The following is a 26,203-nucleotide window of genomic DNA, read 5'->3' as shown; positions in this document are numbered from 1 at the left end:
ACACTAAGGGGTCAAAAACTCAAAAGACCAAAAAACGTTTTCAGCTAAGGGTACTAGGTTATTCTAACAAAACATCAACATTAGCCATCCTGCATCTTTTACATTCTCTAGTCTCCATGGGATTTCCCTTCTTGGCGACCTTTGTTTTCTTTGATTTTTTCGAACCAAAACCTCTCTCCTTGTTTATAATCAGAGCTCTTAGTGGGATCTCATCCACATTTAAGACTTCTTTAGCAAGCTTTGGGTTCCGTTCTAGATTGATATTCAATCTGAGCTTGTTCCAGGTCCTATTTTGAGGCTTTTCCCCGCTTTAAACATCTCAAACAAGGTAGACTCTTTCTCAGCTCAAGATCTTTCATTTTTGGGGTCAGTCATATTTCCTTTGGTTTTCTCTGGAAACTAGATCTTTGTAGGTAGACTTTCATTATATGGGCTTTCAGTAGGAGGAGGGTTTTGTTGTGCTTTCCTAATCCTATCACTCCTTCTAGTGTAAAATTTAGGTAATTGAGGAACATAAGGATAGGTCTTCTCTACCCATTTTTGACTTCTTGTTTGTACAACAAACTTTTTTTGAGATGAGGTTCCTATTTCAGGGTGTTTGAATTGTTGGGATTCCTTCTTAATGCCCTTTTTCATACCTATTTTAGATTTAGTAAGTTGGGGTTGAAACCCTACCCAAGTTATAAAATGATCCCATGTTCTCCTGACCTTCCTTAGCTGATTTTCAATTAATAATTTTATCAAAGATTTATGATAAATAAAATGTGAAGATGGGTATGTTGTGGCTCAAACCTAAGTGGCCATATATTTTAAACTTTATAACAAAAAATAAGATGCATTTATTCTTATCTGCCCTACCAAATGAGCCAGAAAATGAAAATGGTAGAGGTTGACATGGTTGCAGTGCCCCTCACAAGTGAAATAGGACTGATTAATACATAGTAAACATGGCATTCATCTCTTAAGAATGACTTCTCCACCCCTGCTCTCTAGTTATTTTCTTTGAATTTGTCCTTTAAAAAGAACAACACATCAATTCCATATAAGATGTGGCTTCTAAAATCTATCTCTCCATCTATGGGTGGACCTGTAGCCTCAAAGATTAATTTCTATGTTACCTAGAAAGAAATTCCTCCAACCTCTACTCATTGTCCATCAAAGTCATGGGAAAATGCTCGGGCCACTTCATCATGAAAATCGGTGCGCCGCTTGAAGAATTCTTCCCATCCAGCCTATCGAAACTGTTGTTAGCTATCTAGGTAGATCTCAAGAAGATCAGGCCCTTTTGGCACCCTATTGTTCAACTTTCCACTTTTCCCCATTGCTCTTTGCAGCCTAACAAACACACAAAAACAGAGTATCGAGATTTGATCCTTGATGTCCAACAAGTAACTCAACAAAATGAGTGTTTTTAGTAATAGAGGATAATAATAATCACTACTGAAACGAGTAGTTTTTTAGAGGGGGTAATTTATTAAAAAATATGTCTTGTTATGTACTATGATAGCTAACTAAAAATAGATATAAAAGATTTAACCCTTCAATCATTAAAATTAACACCACATACCTCTTCGGTGGTGGAAACAATCCTTTCAGCATGTGATCTCTCATTTTGGATCTAACAAAGCGTGTTCGAGCAATAATTACCTTTTTGTTTACGTGGAACATGTAAGAATAATTCAAAACAAATATTGGAATTTTATTGCTTTGGCATTGATACCCTGGTTACCTACAAAACCTCTTTTGTCTACAATCTCAAACACACGATAACGTTGACACTCCTATTATCAGCATATTGTTTAATTTTTTTTCAAAATTACAATAATGTTGATAGTTTATCATCAACGTTTCTCCCTGTTCATTACAAATTTCTCACTGAAATTAGGGGAGTTTTGAGGTCTAAAATAAGCCTCCTAAGGAAATTATAAAATAATAGTGGAATTAATAAAATAAGATTTGATTACATCATCAAATTTTAGAGGGAAAAAAGAAAAAAACTATTTTTTCAACTCGTATTTTCAACTTATCTCCCTATGGATTTACTCAAATTTTGAGTGGAAACACTCATTGGATGCATTAATTGATTCCTCATCCAAGGAGTACCCATGTTGCATACTTCTAATGGACCCCGCTTCACGAAAAATGAGAAATACATGAAAAACATGATTACAATCACGTTTTTCATGTAGCAGGGTCCATCAAAAGTATGCAACATGGGCACTCCATGGATGAGGAATTAAATTTTACATCCAATGATTAATCTCGCTCGAAATTTGAGTAAAACCTTAGGGAGATAAGTTGAAAATAATATTTGAAAAGGTAGTTTTATTATTTTTTAATCTTTTTACTTTTTTACTCCAAAATGGTGAATCATCCCCATGGTTGACATCATCATCTTGAATCCTATTGGTTCTTCTCAAATTTATTTTGGTTGTACATTTTTCTTAGAAGGCACATTTTATACCTCAAAACTCCCCTAATGTACCGCAATTGTGAGCATTTAAAAAATTTCAAACGTAATCAAATGTGATAATAGGGGGAAGTCCTAGAATTTCCTCAGAGAATATAACAATAAAATCTTTGATAACTTGTATGTTTTCCATGATAACTGTTTTCCTTTTAACGTTAGAATACGCAACATGCACAACGTAAATTTGGCAGCCTTTCCTAAGGCATTTGCCTAACTGGGTGGTTGTAATGGGTGGCGGCTTAATTGGTCTCCTAATTCCTTGAATATCATCCCTTATGTCCTCTTCATTGAGGAAACTGATAGTCTTTTTCTTGTAGTTTACCAAGGACCAATGTCCCTCTAACCAATCCATACCAATTAAAACATCATAATATCCTAAAGGCAACATATTTAAATTCACTTTAATCTGTTTTCAAGTTATTTCAATAGGAAAATTTTCAACTTTAGCAGTTACTCTTCTTTTAGCCCGAGTAGCTAAATACACTAACCAGGGGTCTTTAAATTTTCTCACTGGAAAACGACATAATTCCAGTACTTTTGGGCTAATATAAATTAAGCTAGCCCCTGGATTTATCAAAATTGAAACATGGCTAGCTATCTTACCTTCTAATTCTATCATTGTAGGCTGATACTTTGCCTCTTGATACTCTAAGGCCGCACTAATCCTTGGTATAATTCTCGATACCTCCCCCACTGTAGAAGCCTCTTGGACATTAGCAGTCTACTCTATTCTAGCTCGGTGAGGACAATTTTTATAATTGTGGAGTTCCCCACAACCCCGACACTGTAAAGGAGGTTTATGCAATTGGTTAGGTTTCAGTCTGCTTGAAGCTTCTGCTTGCTTAGATTTAGTTTGCGGTCTCGCCTTTTATTGATTCCTCCAAGGATATCTATTTTTCTTACCTTAAGTGCAAAGAATATATATATATATATTTCGTTACAAACATGTTCTTTTTTGTTACGCTTTAGCTTTCGATCTTATCCGACACAAATATCTATATAATTGTTTTTTATTGTATCTCTTCTCATTATATATAACTATACATGAAATATTGTTATATATTCATGCCTATTAATGATTTATTTTCACAAGTTCTAGATTAATACTCATTTCTAGTATGAATGGATTACAGGGAGTTCCACACAGGACCCCAAGTTGCTGGTTAATTCGTCTCGACCCATGGACTAAAATGGTGCCCATGCAACCATTTTTCCTCATAAGAACAATTTCAACTATTCCCATTTCAATTTACATGCTATTATGTATATTTTTCATAACGAATGTTCTTGAACAACCCCCCTCGCGCTGTTTTCACCTTTCACTGGGGTTATAATTGTACATTTTACATCACAGGATGTCACACAGTCAATGAAAATCTGTATTATAACTTTCCAAGAAATATTAACAGTGCCTTTAAAGAGAATTTATAACTTCACATTTCTTATATCTTTATAGGAAAATAGTAATTGTGTCATTCTTAAGAAGAAGTATTGCTTATTGTTTCTTCTAATTAATTACTAGAACAAATTATTCCTTTACACAGTTATTTATTATTATTTCAATAGAAATCTATCTCTACATATTTACTTATTTGAGTTTCAATCAGCTGGAATTTCTCTGGGAGAGACCACACTTCTCAACCTTTGAGTATGGAAATTATGGCCAATATCCCCCTAAGCCTTTCCACTACCAGAACAACAACTTAGAAAATATTTCTTTTTTTCTAATTAGTATCCAGAGAAATCAAGATCCCCGGGTCCATCGAGGAATTTACAACCTTAACTAGGATTAGGGCTTCCACTGGCTCTCAATTCATCTCAAGAACACCCTACAGGCAATGTCCTACCATACCTCTTTCTTTCTTCTCTCAGATGCCTCCAATGTTATCCCCCTCTACATTCCCCGACTCTTTTCCAATTGAGATATTTTATCTGTAGGGTGAGAGATAAATAGGTAACTATCTATAACTGTCTGGTATTTGAAAACCATATCCAAGGTCTTTTCCCATGAAATTTCCCAAAACTAGTTTTTAAAATATTTAGAAAAAACAACATAAACTTAAAATATATTTTAGCACTTAAGGCTCACTTAGTTCATCAGTTCATAAGTTACTCAACCTAATATTGTAAATGTAAAAAGGAAAAAATAATATTCACAAGGTCTAGGGGTGTTACACTACTCCTGCTACATTCATGTATCTTAGAAGCTATAGAGGAAGACACTAACACTTGAGACTATTGTAACCAAAAGGACACAACAACATTAATCCTTTCATCTTTGGCGGCCTCAAAATGATTATCCAATCGTCCAACCAACGATTTGTCTCGAACACATCCCTATATTAGCTCCTCGAAACTTCTTGAACTTCCTTCAATGGACTTATCTAATCCTATAGCTATCCCCCCATGTTTGCTAACCATTGTGATATTTTCTGATGTTCTTTCTCGAGCTATCCCATGTCTCCTAACCACTTGCTAAAACATTTCCTACTCGCCCATCCCACCTTGTGGACCTTCTTCTCCCTGCAAATATCTTCAACACTTCCTTCCACAACATCCCTCTCTTCCTTTGGCCTCAACTACAAGATCCTAACTACCTAATCTTATTACATACATCCCCATTCTCGAGACGTTGCCAACACCTTCATGTGCGGTGCCTCCCTGCACCACAACTCTTCTTGATGCACTAACTCTCACTGCAGTGCATCAACTACTTCTTGACCCACACCACTCTATCCTCTACGTGGCCACCTACATAGCACTTTAACAAAAAGTTCAAGAAAAAGTAAGCCTACAAAAGTAATGAAGAAGAAAACGTGAGAGTCATGTTTATTTGTCGAAAGCACAAGTAGGTTGATATACATGTCTCTTTCATTTGCCGAGGGTAGGGTTTCTACGTTATCATTTGTTGTTGTTTAGCTTTCATAATATTACACTGAGCTTGATATGGTTCTTAGGGAGGGGGATTATTTAAAAAATCTTTTACTCTTTTGGCTCAAATTGAATGATTGCACATCAAGACACATGGTGTATTGAAATGATACATCACCGCACAATCTATTGAAATAATGCATTGGGTCACGGAGTGTATTGAAACGATTAATAAATAAAAACTATTAAATAGAACTTTAATACACAACATGTCAATCGACTTCAAATATCATCCCTCCATGCCTATTTTAGGCAAAGAATATTCGCTAGGCATTAAATCTATGTGATCTTTTTAATAAAATAAATAAATTCTCAACCCCAATTCCAATATAGATCTCCATGCCTATCTTAGATGAAAAATATTCACTAGACATTAAATCTATGCCATCTTTTTAATAAAAAAAAATAATTCCTCAACCCCAATTCCAATAAAGACCATGCCTATTGGCATAATTATTTTCATGTTGAATGTCATGGTTTATTAATACATTGTAAGGATTGGAAAGAACTTAGTATTCATGATGTTTATGTTTATGTAAAATATATTTACGTGGCTAAAATTTTAATATAATCATGGATAATACTAGCACAACCATATTAATAAATGGGGTTATACATCGATAGGCATGCTTCAACCACATTAATAATTAAAACTTATATAGTACAAATTTAGTATTAATATTAATAATGATATTACTTAATATATAATTATCTTATATAATAATAATATAATATTAATGTGATAATTTTATTATTATATAATAATTATATAATAATAATAATAATACAATAATTATATTATTATATTAATATATAATTATATTACAATATTAATTATTATATTATAATCATAACATATTAATATTATAATATCTATATTAATTAATATATAATTATAATATAAGTATGAGGTTTTTGTATTCGATATCAATATTGGGTTTTGATATTAGGTTTTAAACCAAATATTAAACCCAATATTTTAAAATCTAATTTTAAACCTAATATAAGGCCCAAGATTATAAACACTAATTTTGTAATGTCATAATGTAACGTTGAATACATTGCAATGTAATGTAACATTACTGCAATGATTGACTAATTGATTGTCACATTGAGACAATGTTTGTCGGAATGCGATGTTAGACATATTTATGTCCCATTCTAACATCACAATATTATACCATATTAAATTAAAAATTATAAACCCTAACATTATGAAACCCAATATTATAAACCCTAAGACTAATATATTAAACCCTAAGATTAATATTAAACTTTAGGATTAATATTATATACCCTAAAATAGATATCGTAAACTTAGTAGTAAACCCTAATATTAAATGTAATATTAAAAACCATAATATTAAACTCAATATTATAAAAACTAATATTATAAACCCATTATTAAACCCTAATTTTGTCATGTCGCAATGCAACATTGAATCAATTGTAATGTACTGTAAAATTGCAACAATGATTATTAGATTGATTGTTACATTGAGACAATGTTTGTCGCATTGGATAGGTCTTTGTATCATTCGAGCGTCACAATATTAAACCCTAATATTAAAACAAATATTATAAACTCTAACATTATAAAACCAAATATCATAAACCCTAAGACTAATATATTAAACCCTCAAATTAATATTAAACCCTACAATCAATATTACAAAACATAGGATAAACATTATATACCCAAATATTAATATTATAAACCTCAAATAAATATTAAACTCTGGGATTAATATTACAAAACCTAGGATAAATTTTATATACCCAAACATTAATATTATAAACCCTAATATTATAGACCCATTATAAAATACGCTAATATTAGACCCCTAGGGTTAATATATCAAACCCTAAGATTAATAATATAAACCCTATGATTATAAACCTTAAAATTACTATTATAAACTGAAAGATTAATATTATGAAATCTAAGATTATAATCCTAAGATATTAAACCCTATGAAGTTTAACATTTTGAACCTTAAGATTATAAACTCTAAAGTTAATATTATAAACCTTGGGATTACGAACCTTTGGATTAATATTGTAAAACCTAGATTGATATTATAAGTCCTAGGATTAATAATTAATCTTAGAATTGATATTACAAATCCTAAGATTTATTATAAACCCTAAGATTATAAACCCTAATTTTAATATTATAAACCCGAGGATTAAGATTATAAATCCTAATATTATAGACACTTTATATGTGGTTTATAGAGAGTCGAGATAGGTGACTGCTACGTCCACGAAAACCATCTCGACCTAAGTGATCACTTCCTGCAAGCTCATTAGTAGAGCCTAACCTGAAGAACTTCTGGTAGAGCCTAACCCCAAGAACATCTAGGAGAATTGACTCGTGACCTCCCATTAGAAGAAACTATTTGGGCCTAAGTGATCACTTCCTGTGGGCTCATTAATAGAGTTTAACGTGAAGAACTTCTTGTAGACTCATTAGTAGAGTCTAACCCCAAAAACATCTAGGAAAATTGACTGGTGACTTCCCATTAGAAAAGTCTTGACTAATTGAAATAACCTTTCAAACTTGATTTTTTTAAATTTAATTATATATATTAATTTATATTAACACTTTCATATTATTTTAATAATTTATTTTTAAATAAATACTATTTCAATTTATTAAGGTTTATAATTATAAATTTTTAAACTATTTATTTTTATTTAAAATATGTATAATTGTTATGGTCATAAAATTAAAATTAACAAATCATTAATTTCTATAAACACAAATCTAAAAATAATGAAAATATTGAAATATCATAATATCATAATATTTGTATATTTTTATTTGATAAATATAAAAATTATAAATTTTGATTTGATAAATATAAAAATTTTTATTTTTATTTTTTTATAAAATTAAAATTTTATATTTAAATAATAACAATATTTGGTTTTTATTTTTAAATATTCGAAATTTTAAAATTTAAAATTTCATTTTTAAAAGGATATAATTTAAAATTATTTTAATTAAATTTTAATACTTTATAAATATCTTTCTATTTCGTATTTTAATTACAACATCTTGAAAATATAATATCACATTACAAATCTTTTTAAAATCAAATAACATTATTTTGATATATTTATTTAACAATCCTTCTCCACAATGTTGTTCATAAAATTATCAATATTCCAGGAAATATGAATATCATATTTGAAATGTCTGCAGCCCAAGTGATACATATTTTATTTAATACCGTTCGTACATGATGTTTGAACTGATTTCGACCCTGCATAAAAACATGAAAACATCAGAGAAATCGTCTTCACAATGGGATCCTAGTCTATGCTAATTATTCTGGAATTTTTTCTAAATTTTTTTTTGCTGAATCTTGAAATAATATTTTAAAATTATTAAAATATATTAACGTTTGATAGCTTTAAAATTTTACAAATTTTCTTTTACAATTGAAAATTTAAAATTAGATCACTATTTTTAATTTACATTTTAAATAATAAGAAGAATAAAACTTTACTTACACCTCAAACTTAATTTCGGAGTGGCAAAAAATTAGCTACCTAATCACGTGAACCATCTTTCAGTGACATATACAACAAATATTTATTTTTTTAATAAAAGCTGCCCATCACTAACCCGTGGAAACTGCATGTCTCCAGTGATTTGTTTAAATTAGCTACCTAATCACGTCAACCATCTTTCAGTGACATAAACCACAAATATTTATTTTTTTAATAAAAGCTGCCCATCACTAACGCGTGGAAACTGCAGGTCTCCAGTGATTTGTTTAAATATTTATAATTAACAATTTCCCTAAAGGTGCAAGGATACACCTAAGGTACCGAAGATTTGGGAATATCGTCTAATAAAATTTGGGAAGATTGTTTTTTGATTTTATCCGTACAACCTCTTAAATGAAGTATCCCCAAAATATGTGAATAGTGTGTAACTGTCGCAAAGAGATGCCAATAAGATTGCTAAATTGAAAAAGTTGTACATTGGTTTGCATAATCAAACAAATAATTTGATGTATTAAATTTAAGTTTTTTAGTGTTTATATGTGTGTGGATAGGGATTTGTAACGCCGATATGTTTTGTGATGCCCACCAACAACAAAATTTATAAGAAATATCTATGCATCTAGAGGCCATGCAAAAACCTTCAAGAAAACAAATTAACATCTTTTTCTTAAACCTTTAGGCTAGTGATTGAATGCTAGCTCCACACTTCCGTCACTATCCCTCTTCAAAACATACCTTATGTGATATATGTTGCATTGCTCCAAAACATAAAAAGCAATATGAACCTTAGAAATGTTTGCAAAGCATACACATTAAGGTGCAACTGTGAATGAATGCAATGGGTTGTCTTGATGTTCAAAGGTACATGAGAAAGCATACATAATAGAGATTGTATTTTCTTATGATTTTCCTCTTCTTAATCTATGTAAGAATGATTTTGAGGGAGTCCCTAAAAACAAAAGAAACACGAGCAAAAAGTGTGAGAGATTTAATAATCACTTCCTCAACCATAGATGTGATAAACTCTATTACTAGATTCACCACACTAGGGTGGAAAAACAATTTCTGATCCAAACCAACAACATGGAATTGCCAAATGGCACAAGAAATCACACCAAAAACTGCACCATTTCCCCAAAAACTGCAAGCGAGAAAAATAAGTAGAAATATACTTCACAATTGAAAGTCAAACAATAAGTAGAAATAGACCCCACAGATTGAAATACTTCAAATTATGGGTTAAGGATAGCTTGTAAGCTTTCACTATTATGTTTATTTGAAGAAAATTGTAAGTATCAACTTTTGGACTTTTCGTAGCGTGGAAATCTTTACTTGAAGATTTTCAAATTCATGGCATAGCTCAAATAAATTGAATGCTACGAGTTACATGGAAAACTATAGTCAATTATGAATTGACTCAGATGATGACAAGGCAACAACACTCTCTACAAAGACCATTTTAGGGGAATCACCACATTGAGCCAAGTCACGATACACAAACCTATTCATGTCCTCACAATCACACGTTTGTTCTAGTTGATTTCCAATAGTTACATGATTAGCATGGATTTTAGCCTTATGCTTTGGTGTTGATGTTTCATTAGAAGCATTATCTACATGCCCTAAATGGTTGTGGTTAAAATGTCCAGTAGAAGATTTTTGGGGTATTGCACTCACAGTCCTTAAATTTGTGACAATTGCTACAATTGCATGCACAATTCACATATTTTGGTGATAATTCATTCATGATGTTGTATGCATAACCACAAGACAAACTTGCTACTTCAAACGCAACAACAAAAGACAAATTTTCCCAAATCTTGGCAACATGATCAACAAACCTAGAGATGTAGTGAGAGAGTGATAATGTTGATGAGAAAAAAGAGATGGAATTGATGGTTTGAATTTTAGTGAAGGAGCCAGCATGTGATGAGAGCCCTAGTGGTGTGATAACACCCTAAGGTTTTTGATCAAAGGTAGGTGTCTTTTTCTAGGAAGTTGTAAGACCTGTTGTTGAGGCAAACATGTTATGTATTAGAACGAATTGTTGTAAAGCCTTAATACTTTGATCAAGCATACATTAACTGCAATGGCATGTGGTCATCAACTTGTGGAATAGACCACTTGTATAGATACTAGGGTGGCAGGTGTACTGGTATCCTAGCTTGCGGGGGCTAAAGTGATATCTCATGTCAAATGGTTAATGAATGATAGAGACCAAGTTAATCTCCTAAAGTCAATTTTAAGGTTGGGATTCTAGTGTGGTTTAGGTAAACAAGAGGCTTTCAAGCTCTAAGTTTATGAAAACCCATGGTTTTATCTATGTTATTAATCTCTAATGTAACCTATTTAACCCCTGATTTATAATTATTTATAATTGTTTAGAGGGATCAAATCTCAAGCTTTTCACTTTAGAAAAAGTTACTAGAAAAAATATATATATAAATTGGATGATAATGTTAAGAACCCCATACCTTGCACTAACCAAAAATTGTAAGAGACTGTTAAAATGGTCATGTGTCAACTAGATATTTTTAGAGTTTTTAATTAAAACTAATGAAATATGTACATTAATTTGTTTTATTTTTAATTACAAAAGACATTACTTCTTTATTTAAAGAATATATTATTTTTATTTTAACATGGACTAATTAAAACTAATGAAATATGTATATTATTATTATTATTTTAATTATAAGAGACATTTTTCTTTATTTAAAAAATATATTATTTTTATTTTAATATCGACATGATAATTGGAAGTTGAGCATAATATGATTTACACATCTCTCTCTAGAATATGCGTCTTTACATAATAATCAAAACAAATTATATTTCCAGATTCTTGCAAAAGATAAAAAATGATTAATTCTATTGCTTTATTCAAAATGTTTGATCTTAATCTTTATTTAATTTGGTTGTTAATTTTTTTATTATTTAATTTCTTACGTATATAAACTATTAGGCAAGTTTACACCTATCTTTCTCACACTGAATTGTGGCAAAGAGATGCCAATAAAATTGTTAAATTGAAAAAGTAGTACATTGGTTTACATAATCAAACAAATAATAATTGATGTATTAAATTTAAGTGTTTTAGTGTTTCTATATATATATATGGATAGGGATTTGTAAAGCCTATATGTTTTGTGATGCCCACCAACAACAAATTTTTTAAGAAATATCTATGCATCTAGAGGCCATGCAAAAACCTTAAAGAAACCAAATTAACATGTTTTTCTTAAACCTCTAGGCTGGTGATTGAATGCTAGCTCCACACTTCTCGTCACTATCACTCTTCAAAACATAACTTATGTGATATATGTTGCATTGGTCCAAAACATAAAGAAGCAATATGAACATTAGAAATGCCTACAAAGTGTACACATTAAGGTGCAACTGTGAGTGAATGCAATGGGTTGTTTTGATGTTCAAAGACACATGAGGAAGCATAGATAATAGAGATTGTATTTTCTTATGATTTGACTCTTCTTAGTCTATGCAGAGGCTTAATACAGATACTTAAAAACACACAATTCACTTATGGCAAAAAACACATAGTAAAACAGAGTAAGCTTGAAACAACACAATAAAACTTGATTTTCTCCTCCCTACCTCACAATCTCTCTCTAATACAAAAAATTACTTTTACATTCATATTTATCTCAACATACAATTTGACATTAATACATGACAGAGCAAAATAATTAATAGGTTGTTGTTGTTGAGTGGTGCGGGTGTCTGTTATTATTAAAGTTCACTAAATTCTTTAGCGTCTGCGATGTGCTGCATAATGGTTCACGGGGTACTTCTGCTCTGCGCTGCATAATGGTTCACGGGGTACCTCTGCTCTGCGTCAGTGTTTCCATCTTCAAACAAAGATGCAACCTACAAAAATACTTCTAACAAATATCGTTGTTTTAAGGATGTTTAAAGCGTTAGTTAGGATTAATATTTCCAACATTTTTGTTATTTTTAAAATTTAATAAAAAATTTGTCAATTTAAATGTTGAAAATTTTAGTAATATTTTTGAGCCAAATATATTTATATTTTAAATAACAAAATAATTACATTTATATTCACAGTTTTTTAATTTAATTTTTAAAAAGCAAAAAAGGAGGTTACACCAGCTTTCAATATGGCTGGATTTCCATCAACAAATATCTTAATATAACACTTTGCCACAGCTTGCTGGAAGCCTAATGAGTGGTTTTTTTGTCTTTTTAATGCACGCTGAAATGGGTTCTATTGCTATTACACCGAACACAATCAAGACAATGTAGTGGGTAGCGCTATGACGGAAGAATTCACCCCTTTTTCCACGGGTTTCTCAGATAACGAAAGACAGCTAGAGTTGGAGGAAGGTCAGTTCAACGATTGGGTTTCGGTGAGATCGAAGGGAAAGAATGTTCGAGGGCTGGAGAGACTGGGCGGCTTAATAATGGTGCTGGAATCTGCCAGAGAGTGACGGATTTGAGGATCTGAGAAGGTATTCATTAATGTTGTTGCAGCAAGCTAGTAAAATTGTCTGGCGTGATTTCGCAGTCCAGTGCCCGATGGGGTGCGCAGATCTACGAAAAACACGAGCACATTTAGTTGGGAACGTTCAACAAAGAACAAACGCTGCCATGGCTTACGACAGAGCGGGCATCAAGTTCCGGGGTCTGGACCCCATGGCCAATTTCAGTCCGGTCCGAGAAGGCAATCCGGAAGCCCGATTTGTGAGGGACCACACCAAGGAACAAATCGTGGACATGCTTCGCAAGCAGAGTTAGAATGAAGAATTTGAACATAGAGTAGTTTTTAGTAATATTTTTTGGAGTTTTTTTTAATGGGTTTTTCTGATTTAATTTCTATAAAATTTGGCAGGAATTTATTAAATTCACAAGTTTGATAGGTAATGCTCCCTTACGGACCACCAGCGGGTTATTTCAGGTGGCGTGGTTTTCCTTGATAACAGTGATGTGTCAACTGACATTCGCGGATAGCAGCCAGAGATGGCTGTCCTCACTGTTGGTTTGACAAACTGAGTTTGATAGGTTTTTCCACCTTTTGAGAAAAAAAAAAAAAAAATTCTGCACAATTGAAGTGCCCTAGGGGTTTTCACGGTGCTGAATCCATATATACTGTCAAAAAACCAGTTTAAATAACACAGATCAAAATTTCAGCTCAAATTTTTTCATCTGATTCCGACACTGAAAAATCCAAAAAATCTCACTAAAAACAACTTCTTTGAACATCATACGAAGAGGATCATGATGACGATAGCTCGGCCGACCAGAATAATGAGGAGCCAAAGTCGGAGGGTTCCAACTTCCGGCCAAAGAGTTTCGGAAAGCAAGTGGCAGCACGTTTCTTCCAACTTCCGGCTAAAGCGTTTCGGAAACCAAGTGGCAGGACGACGGAAACGGAAAATCTGGCTGGGTAGGTCTTCTTTGAGAGGGCAACTCCTATTTCTTACCCCATAGAAATGTTAATGCAGTCTGACATGCAAGGGGAATAGCAGTTTCCTTGCTGCTAAAGTGCCAAAGTCAACTTTGAGGGAAATATAAATACAAGGAAACTTCTATTCCCCTAGCATGTCAGACTGCATTAACTTTTCTATGAGGTAAGAAATAGGAGTTGCCCTTTGAGAACCCCTTTTCGACAAGCTCGTCACGCCCAGTGACGTGGGCAAACAGATTCGCCTTGTTATTCTAGAAATATTTCTCTTTGGTCATAGAATCCAGCGAGAAGGAATCACTCTTAAATTTCGAGGACACCACGGGGAAAATCTGGCGTTTCCGTTACCCGTATTGGAAGAGCATCCAGAGTTACGTGCTCACCAAAGGGTGGAATCAGTTTGTGAAGGACAAGAACTTGAAGGTTGCCGACTTTGTTTCGTTTCAGTGGAGATCGTTACTATAGCAGAATTTACGTAGAGATATATTCTATCCAGGTTAGATTTTGACGGCCGGTTAGACAGTATTTGACCTGTAAAATACATGTAAACTTTTTAAGCGAGCGTTTTTAGTGACGTACATAATGTATTTTGACTTTTAAAATTTTTGGGAAAAACGCTCTATAAAGATTAATGGTATAGATCCAATATTCATGTGGATAAATATATAACAATACCCATAATAACATTTAAAAAAACAAAAAAACACTATTATATAAATACATTTTATTATAATAATAATAATAATAATAATATATTTTATTAAAAAAATTATATTTTATTATAATAATTAAAAAATTATAATTATAGTTATACTAATAATAATAATTATATTCAAATTAAATTATAGATTTTATGTAAAATATTATATGTGATCGATTTATTTAGATGTTGGACCATGCTCGACCAATATTAAATTCAAGTGAACAATATTTCAACCCAAGGCAACAATATTAAACCTTAGCAATATGACCCCTTAGATTAATAAACTTAAGGAATGGATACTATAAACCCAAGCAAATAATAAAGCCAAGGGAATAATATTAAACCCTAGGAATATGAACCCTTGAATTAATAAACCTAGCGGATAGATATTATAAACCCAAGGGATCAATACTAAAACCCAAAGGGATTATGAACTAAAGGGAATAATACACCCTAGGGAATATTATTATACCCTAGGAATATGAACCAATTGGATGAATAAAGCAAGCGATTAATATTATAAACCTAAATGAATAGTAAACCCAAAGGAACAATATTTATGTGAATCCAATAAAAAGTTTTGCGTTCTTTGTAACCGGCTTGCCTTAAATGAGTAAATAGGTGATTATGGTTGACGATGGTTGAGCATGGTTGATTTTCATATCAAGACAATCTTTGTCACAATGTCACCTTAGACCATGGTTGACCATGATTATAAACCCGAGGGAATTTTTTTCCCCACGAAAAATCATAATTTTATTAATGAAAACAAAATTGCATGTTGTAGGTGGTTGCAAAGCATTCCATCATGCCACTGAAGACTCGTGATAACAAAACCAACAAATTAAACTGCTTTTGAATGGAGATGGATAGGTTACCCTTTTATTGATATCTTTTTTTCCACTTTCCGCTACTCTCCCTAGGAAGGAGTGGTTGCGACAAGTGCTAGCTGGTTCTCAACATCCATTCTTGAAGATTCCTTATCGAAATTTGAACTTTTTGATATATGATGACATTTGAAATCCCCCATCTCCATGGCTTCTGGAAACTTCTCTATTTGTGCTTTGGTGACTGGAATTTCTGGTGCTTCCTGATTTGCTTCCTCATTTTCTACTTTCTCTTGTGGATTTTGAAATTATTCATTGGAAAGGGGATTTGTTTCTTCTTCATCTTCTTCGTCTTAAGCCACATGCTGAGGAAATTTCCAACCCTTGGGTTGCTTTCTTGATTTCTTCTTCCTTCTTGGCTCTTTTTTGGCATCGGAGCATGTATTTTGTAGATGCCTTGCCTATCGGCATATTCAACATCTGAAGGTCATGTCCTCGAAGTCTAGGAACTGAGTCCAACACTACTTATTGTGTGTCAAGAGGATGCGATTCGCTGGTCCTTTGCTGAGATCCACCTCCATGCAGATTCTATCAAAAGTGAAGATTCTTTTTTCAACTCTTTGTGTATCAGTCCTTATGTATCACCCTAAGAGGTTCCCAATGCCTTCTAGTACTTTATGATGCCAGAAATGTAGGGGAAGGTTGTGCAATCTAACTCAAACTAACATTCTTGATACCACCCAACCCAAGGGATATATACTGAACTCTAGGATTAATATTATAAACCCTATGAATAATATTATATCCTAGGAATATTAACCCTTAGATTAATAAACACAAGGGACTGATATTATAAGTCCATGTAACTAATAAACCCAAGGGATTAATACTAAAAACGAAAGGGATTATAAACCCAAGTTATATAAACCCGAAGATAATTATTATATAAACACTAAAATAAATATGATTGATTTTAATATTGACACAATATTTGTCACAATGCGATGTTGGACCATGGTTAACCATGGTTAATTTTCATATTGAGACAATCTTTGTCATAATGCGACATTGGACCATGGATGTCATAATGTGACATTGGACCAAAATACAATCTTTGTCACAATGTGACCATGGTTATTAACCATGGCTGACCATGATTGACCATTGTTGATTTTCATATTGAGACAATCTTTGTAACAATGTGATGTTAGACCATGCTTGACCATGAATGCCCATGGTTAACCATGGCTTCCCGTAAAATACATTTAAATTTTTTAAATGAGCATTTTTAGTGACGTGTATAAGGTATTTTTGACTGTTTAAAGATTTTGGAAAAAGTTCTTAATATCTCATATGGTGTCATTTCATTAGCCGAGTGTGAGCATCGACACGAGACCTTTGGAAAGTCTGTAGAAGAATTTCGGTTAGCAATGCCATTTTTGGTCTAGATAATTATGTTTTTATTAAAAAAATCACATTTCTAACCCCACCTCGTCATCATGGCAAGCATGTCATCATAGGAGTAGTCAAGCTAATGGACATGGAGAAAAAGATTGAGTAGCTTCCTAAGGCAGATAGTGGAAATTCTAGAGATCCGTGAAGTTTTCAAAGAGAAATACGAAGGTGTAGCTATAACTTGCAAATGATGTAGATATAAAGAAATGAGATAAACTAGAGTTATTAATGGTGTGTCCCAACTTGGAACAAAGAACAGAGGGACACTGTGCGAGGAATATTTGGTAAGATATAGGTTATTTAATAGCTTGTTGTGGTCGTTGCGACAAACACCCTCTAAAATTTTATCTACACTTGAATTTTGGAGCCTACTGTGAATATTGCGATTGGTCGTTCCATGATCACTTCTTGATCAGTCAAAGTCACTTACTCACACATGCTCAGTTCGCAACAAGTTCATGATCACATTTGTTTATGCAAGCTTGAACAATCATATCACATTCCATCAAGACAGTGCCTATGCAATGTTCAACCCATTTCGATAGTCAGTGCACATTGTGATTGATAGTCCCTCACTTTTGGCTGTGTTTATACTTTTATTTTGGTGAGCTTTTCAAATTGTCATATTTGAGCACCTTCACTTTCGCGAGTGTCGTTTTCATGCTTTCGACTGTCGCTTTCACTTGCTTTCACTTTAATTAGTGCCCTTTTCATGTTATCTTCTCTCTGGTATGTGTCACTTTCATTTTTGTTCACGTATCGCAAGTTTCGTTCGCACTTTTATCTTCCTATATTAAAAGTCATCTTTTGGCATGAGGAACTATGTTGCACAATGCATGAAAGCTAATTTTGGTGGTTTCAAGGGGTAACCTTTGTGTAAATGAGTTGGTATTACCGCGTAAACATTTATCACACTCATTTCCAAAGTTCCAAGAATTGTCGCACAAGTGTCGTCACAGTTGTCGCAAAGTGTATCTTTGGTGTAGGTTGTCGCAAAATTGTCACATTAAGGAAAGGATGTTCATGTGTTACAAGTGTTCCATGTTGTGTCATCAATATATCTAAGTGTGTGGTCATGTTCAGAGTCATGCTTTTGCCTATCTTCCTCTCATTGGTCCGACACTTAGTCAAATTGGAAAAAATCTTCGACCAAACCACTCAGCATCCTCTAGCCAGCCTAAACTATGCATTTTGTAGTCTCATCCCTCAAGCTACATCCTTATCTCTTAAGACTATGCAATGTGCAATCTCAATGCTCAAGCCCAACCCCTGATCTCCAGAACTACGCAATCGTTTCCTCCAGTTAGGCCCGAACTGCGCATTGCGCAGTCCCAGTCCTCAAGCCTCAACCTTGAGCTCCTAAATTGTGCAATTGTGCAATTGCCTAGCCTCCTTGTCCTTCCAACACTACGCAGTGGGAAAACCCAGTGCTCAAGGCCACATCATGGCTCCTTGAATCCCTGAACTATGCAATTGCTCAGCCCATGCCTTCAGAATTGTGCATTGCGCAGTCAAAAGCCTCAAACCTCCAGCTTGAGCCCTTGATTCCCTCAACTATGTAGTCCCTCTACCCAAGCCTATATAATTATGCATTGTGTAGTCTCAAGGCTCAAGCATCTAGCTTGAGTCCTTGAGTCCCTCAACTACACAATTATTTGACCTTTCCCATCCTAAATTGTGCATTGCATAGTCTCAAGCCTTAGTCCCAGGCATTGGCCTGTGGAACTATGCACTCCCTGAGTTAGTCACCAGTTCTAGCCCTAACAAGTGATTTCATGAAGCATCTTAGGATAGGGGTTTAACAGATTGATGTTGTTATGTCATGGGTGGATTGTAGTCACAGGTATTCAATTATGTCATGACTGGATGATGATGAGGGAGATGCAGAAGGAGACCATGATAGAAGACACCTATAACAACCCTGGTGAAAATTCCATGTAATAAAAGTTAATAAAGACAAAAATAATAACCACAGTTAATGGGACACTTATTCCAAGATGAATGTTGGGCAAGACATCCTAGTGTGGGTGTTCATTTGGTTGTTTCTGGCTAAGGAAATTGGAAAAGGAAATCGCTGAGGCTTTGGAAAGGCAAAAAGGTATTTTTGGCACATTTATTTATGGAAATAATGGAAATTATGAGAAAAAGGAGGTGAAAGGTCACAGGTTTCATGTGAGCAGGAAATTGAAGGAAAATAATGGAAAATTAAGAAAATAGAGGCCTCATTCATAAAAAGGCTTCTGACGATCAGTTGGTAACCTTTTGTCAGTTGAGTTTTAGAGCTCTCTCATTATTATCTCTCTCACACACACTCTTGGACACTTAGAGTTTTCTTGGATCATTTTGGCACTGGAGTAAGAAAGGCAAAAGAAGGCAAGAGGAAGCAAAGACCAAGTAGGGAAAGGTAGGATCAAGCAACTACAATAGGACACATTGCAGGTATCAATTTGCATGTCTATTTTCCTTGGAAAATTTGGCATGCGTGATATTGCATGTGGTTCTTTGTTGTTGTGGCATGGATTTTGTCAGGTGTAACAGTGTTTTCAACCTAGCCTTTCCATTTCCAGATAACCATGGTGTGATGGGGTTCTCAAGTTTTGGTTGAGCTAGATTGTCGAATGGATTTGAATCTGAGTGAGGTGGATCTTCGAAATGATAGAACACATGGCCTAGTAACCCATGAGCTGGGATGTGGTAAAGCCAGATTTTTTTGTTTCCTCAGATGGCCTAAGAATCCTTGCCAGTGAATGGTAGTATATACAGTAAATCCAAGAGGTGGTTTTCTCTTCGTTGGGCCTAGTAATCTTGGGCTTGGGATATGCGGCAAATCCTAGAGAATAGGTCTTGGTTTAGGGCCTCGTGATTTGGGTTTGGATTGCGGTAAAGCCTGAGAGACTAGGAGGCAAGAAAACTCCTCATGGTGTAGGTGGAGAAATCTAATGGCATCCATGCTTGTTTGGCCTAGTGATCAGGTGGATATCACGGTAAATCCTATTATGATGTGTTCATTGTGTCGGCCTAGTGATCCGGGATGGATTATGGTAAAGCCTAGCTTCTATTGATGAGGGTGAGGTGGTTTAGCCTCGGTATACCCTGGTTCGTTCTTTTGGTTTGAATCCCACATTCATGCTTGGAATATGGCATGAGGGTGAATGGTTGAAGAGATATTTGTCTTAGCCATTCTATGGTCGGATGGAACGTGGAAGTCTCATCTTGGGTTTGGTTTGCATCATTAATGAAAGGTTATTTATCCTTGTATTTCTATGAGAATTCTGATGGTTATATGTGTTTTATATGACAACAACTATGTATGGCTCTCAACATGTTCTTACTTTTAAATGAATGGATAATGTATCTATGGCATAATAGATGATAATGTAGCAAATGACATGAGGGAAAAATGGTTCGTAGCAATTCTCATATAAGTATGAGATCCCTACACTTAATTTTGTTGTTTACACCTGTAGCTTACATGTTGATGATATCTTTGACGAAATTCATGTCATGGATGGTAGGGATTTGATTAAGTTCTTGTTAAACTTATGGCTTTTGCATCGTTTCTTCCCTATTCTCTTAGTGTTCCCAAGTTATCATCTCATTTTTGGCAGTGATCTAGGCTCTGTGCCTAAAAGAGTGGCTCAAATCTTGGGGTCCCTGACATAGCACTAACAAATTATGTCTCTGGTCACTGGTAGGCAAGCCTGTGAAAGCGACTTTGGGTTTCTGAACGCTCTCTTTCCTATAGCATAGGAGTGACTGAGGCCTAAGATGTTCAGAACATTAGTGGGACCCAAGGATAGGATGTCTGAGTGGTTGACATGTCTCCTAAGGGTTTTTTTGCTGATTTGGATAAGTTGGTTGATGTGTTCCATCGATTCCACTTCCTTAAGGTCACATGGGAGGTCGAATCCAATCACAACAACCTCTCGTTGCATGTTTACCCAGTTGGCATGGTTACTTCGGTAGATGTGGGAGGAGCATTTTACGAAGTGGTATCAAAGCATGGTTCACCCCTAAGACTGGATGGGCAGTTTGTGTTGGGCATGCATGCATGTCAGTTGCACGTGTGTTTTTTACACTTGCATTCCATGACTACTTGTTGCATTTTCTTGATGATTGATTATGGTTGAAGTAAGGTTGTCATGAGGACCTTGATTTGATTTTGTGGAATGCATCGTCATGAGTATATGACTGGTTTCATATGATTTTATGCCACCTATTTACATCCTTGTATGTTAGGCTACATTCTTGCAGGTTTGATTACATGTATTATTCTTTTAGGTTGATTACAAGAATTGAATGCTTATGCTCAGCTACATGCTTTTATACATATGTGTAGTAGATTTGGCATTGCTTATGCATGTTGACGGTTGGATGTGGAAATGTGTACAATGGAGTAATGGTTGTTGTCATGCACATTAGGGGATTTTTAAGGTCTAAAATGGGTCTCCTAAAGAAATTATAAAATAATAGTGAAAATAATAAAATAAGATTAGATGACATCATCAAATTTTAGAGGGAAAAAAAAAAAAACTATTTTTTCAACTTATATTTTCAAATTATCTCCATATGGGTTTACTCAAATTTCGAGTGGGAACACTCATTGGATGCATAATTTGATTCCTCATCCAAGGAGTAGCCATGTTGCATACTTTCAATGGACCTTGCTACACAAAAACTGAGAAATACATGGAAAACATGATTACAATCACGTTTTTTCATGTATTTCTGATTTTTTGTGTAGCAGGGTCCATCGAAAGTATGCAACATGGGTACTCTTTGTATGAGGAATTAAATTTTGCATCCAACAAGTACTCCTACTCAAAATTTGAGTAAAACCTTAGGGAGATAAGTTGAAAATATGAGTTGAAAAAGTAGTTTTATTATTTTTTAATCTTTTTACTTTTTTACTCCAAAAATGGTGAATCATCCCCCATGGTTAACATCATCATCTTGAATCCTATTGGTTCTTATAAATTTTATTTTGGTTGTACATTTTTCTTAGGAGGCACATTTTAGACTTCAAAAGTCCCCTAATGTGAGGTCATAGCATGCATTGTTGATATTGCATTGCATTGATGAATTGACCCTAGCTAGAATGATGTTTATGCATTGATGCACTTACTTGTTATATGTCTATATTTTATTATGATTATGTAATACATATATCACGCTGATTTGATGACCTTGTAGATGAGGTATCCTCCCCAGATTATACTAAGGTATATTGATTTATTGTGATTTGGTTTATTTGACATATTATGCATTGCATGAAAGAGATCAAATGGCTAGAAAGGTGGTAGATTACATAGAATATCCCTATGATCAGATAGGCAGCATTGTGTGGGGCACTCTTCTAATTTGGTAAACACATTGAGAACCTTGAAGGAAGAGATGAGGAGTTTTAAGGTAGATAATGACCAGATCATATAGACACAAGAGAAACAAGCAGAGGTTAATGCTATACTTCTTCAAAGTTTGTTAAACTTGCAGCGACAAGGACCACTTCAGATTAGCCAGGGACATGATGATAGAACTAATGGGACATATGGTAGTAGGTCTCCTGGTAGACATAGGTCAGATAGATCTGATACGGTGAGAGATGGAAGCTTGTTGGATACTCCAGAGAGGAGAGGCGATGGATACAGGTACTATTCTAGTTCTGGTTATGATAAACATCATGATCGTCATCGCTATCATTATTACATGAGGAATTATAGGGGATACTTTCCAAATGAGTTCAAGAAAGTGAAGCCACCTACTTTTGATGGATATGTGAAGAATTCAGAAGATGCAGAGCTTTGGATACTTGGGATGAACAAATACTTTGAGTTTCATGATTACACAGATAACATGAATGCCAGAGTAGCGATCTTCATCTTGAAGGGTAAACTAGACATTTGGTGGGAAGATGTGAAACGGGTCAGAGACATCAAGATGGATGATTTGAGTTGGCGGGAGTTCAAGAGGCTTTTCAAGAAGAATTACTTGTCATAAATGTACTATGACAGTAAGACTAATGAGTTATATGAACTAAATATGGGACCGATGATAGATGAAGAGTACATGACCAAGTTTCTGGAGCCATTGAGGTGTGCACCATATCTTACTGATGAGAAGGCCAAAGTTCAACAGTTTTTCAGTGGTTTTCCATTAGCATTTGGAGATTGGATTGAGTATGATGAGCCTCAGTCACTTGAGAAAGTTATTGGGAAATTAAAGAATTGTTATGAATAGTCAAAGCATAAGAATGATTCTGAGCAAGGATGGAAGGGAAAAGACAAAGGTAAAGGTAATTGTCAGCCTAAGAGAGCAAGGCCTCAAAATGCAGATGAGAAAGAAAATTTGGCACCATAAAAGAGGTTTAATGCAGCTAGACAGGGACATGGGTCGCAACAACAACATAGATGTGTTGGTACTGGTCGATTGGAGTGTTGGACATGTGGTAAGGAGCACCTTAAGAGATATTTTCCACAAAATTAGGGTGGTAAGCCTAAGATATGTAGTGTGCAGGAGGCACAGACTGTTGGGGATGTTGGTCAGAGTATTTCACATATCTATGCAGCAGTGGACAATAGGCAGGTAGACCATTAGGCATATATCATTGAGATGGACGGTAAGCTTTGTGATCAAGTTATTTCTATTTTGATTGATTCTAGATCTAATTATGGCTATGTTAGTCCTAACTTGGTGGATAAGTTTGGTTTGATTAAGTAATTGCATGCAGAGTCTTGGTAAGTGCAGTTGGCTACAGGTACAAAGAAGCGATTTAATCATTGGGCAAGAGCTTATTCATTTGATTTGAATGGTATGCCTACCGCAACACATCTAAATGTATGACCATTGGGATCATGCAGTATGTTGTTGGGCATGGATTGGTTATATATTCATAGAACCAAGGTAGATTGTTATGAAAAAGCTATTGAGTGTGTTGATGATAATGGAGAACCAAGAGTCTTGCGGGGTAAGAAGAAATCGACATCAGTTAGGATGGTGACAATTATGGAAGCAAAGTGTAGCCGCAGGAAAGGGTTTATGTTGTTTGTTGTACACATTTATAGTGATAAGGGTAAGGAGGTTGAGGATGCAGATGTGTTGAGAAGGTATGGAGTTTTGCAGCAGTTTCAGGATGTATTTCCTGAGGACATTACAGAGTTTCCACCTCATAGGGATGTAGACTTTTCTATTGAGTTAGTGCCATGGGTAGTTCTAGCATCAAAAGCACCTTACATGATGAGGACATCTAAGTTAGTTGAGTTAAAGCTACAGTTGAAGGAAATGTTGGACAAGGGATACTCTAGGCCAAGTGTATCACCTTGGGGCGCACCATCTTGTTTGTGAAGAAGAAAGATGGTACTCTCACACTATGCATTGACTACATGCACTTGAACAAAGTGACCATCAAGAACTTATATTCGTTGCATAGGATTGATGACTTGTTCGATCAACTGAAGGGAGAAACAATGTTCTCCAAAATTGACTTGAGATCGAAATACCATCAGGTACACATCAGAGAGGAGGACATTTACAATACTGCGTTTAGGACCAGGTATGGGCATTACGAGTTTGTTGTAGTTCCATTTGGATTAACTAATGCTCCAGCTACATTTATGTGATATGAATAGTGCGTTGCGTCGGTATTGGAATAAGTTTGTTATTGTGTTCATCGATGATATATTGGTATATTATAGAAATGAGGAAGAGCATGCTGAAAATTTAGCATCAGTGTTAAGGTTATTGAGAGAGAATCAATTGTATGCTAAACCCAGCAAGTGTAGTTTCTTTCAGACTGAGGTACACTACTCAGTGCATGTTGTCTCCAAGGAGGGAATTGTAGTATATCCACAGAAGATATGAGGCATCATGGAGTGGATATCTCCTAAGAATGTGGATGAGGTGAGATCTTTCATGGGGTTGGTAGGCTACTATAGGAGGTTCGTCAGGAACTTCTCCTAAATTTCTTATCCTATCACATCATTGCATAGGAAAGGTAAGAAGTTCGAATGGACAGAGGAGTTTGAGGCTAGTTTTGAGCATCTTAAGTAATTTTTGACACATGCACCAGTGCTACAGATTGCATATCCGGACAAGGAATTTGTATTGTGCACAAATGCTTGCAAGAGGGGACTTGGTGGAGTCCTTATGCAAGATGGAAAAGTGGTATGCTATGAGTCACGGAAAATGAATGAGCACGAATAGAACTACTCGACACATGATCTTGAGTTAGCAATGATCATACATGCATTGAAGATGTGGAGGCACTATCTTCTTAGCAGGAGATTTGTAGTGATAAGTGATCATATTGGGTTGAGATATTTGTTTGATCAGCCAAATATGAATGCCAAGCAGGCTAGATGGTTGGCCATGATCAATGAGTTTGATTTCGAGATTAGGTACATCAAAGGTAAAGAGAACAAGGTGGCAAATGCTTTCAGCAGGCGGTGTTACAGATCCATTTGGGCATATCAACCCCAACTTACAGATCAATACTATTAGGGTTCATCAAACCCTAATTTAGTTGTTACATTCCCTAAAGAAGTCAACCATCAGAATGCCTAGCTTCCCAAGAAGTTCCATGACTAAAATCATCCAAAAACTGTGTCTAAGAAGATCAGCACAGGCAGACCTTCATTAAGGTGCATTGCAGTGTAGTCTGATACACTGCTAGGGTGCTATGCAGCGCACTTGAGCCCTCTTTGGCCTGCGCTGGACGAATTTGAGCGAAACTACATTGGGGCCTGGGAATATTCTTATCCATTGGATGCATCTAGAAGTTTCCCAAGTTTATATACTCCTTTGAACTCCAATTTGGATGGGGTAGGGAGTTAAGGAACATCAATCCCTTTATCCCT

The sequence above is a fragment of the Pinus tabuliformis genome, chromosome 9 (assembly GCF_031772625.1).
Source record: "Pinus tabuliformis cultivar Carrire ecotype Pingquan chromosome 9, CPIR1, whole genome shotgun sequence".
In the NCBI taxonomy this organism is placed as follows: domain Eukaryota; kingdom Viridiplantae; phylum Streptophyta; class Pinopsida; order Pinales; family Pinaceae; genus Pinus; species Pinus tabuliformis.
This window is presented reverse-complemented; position numbering follows the sequence as displayed.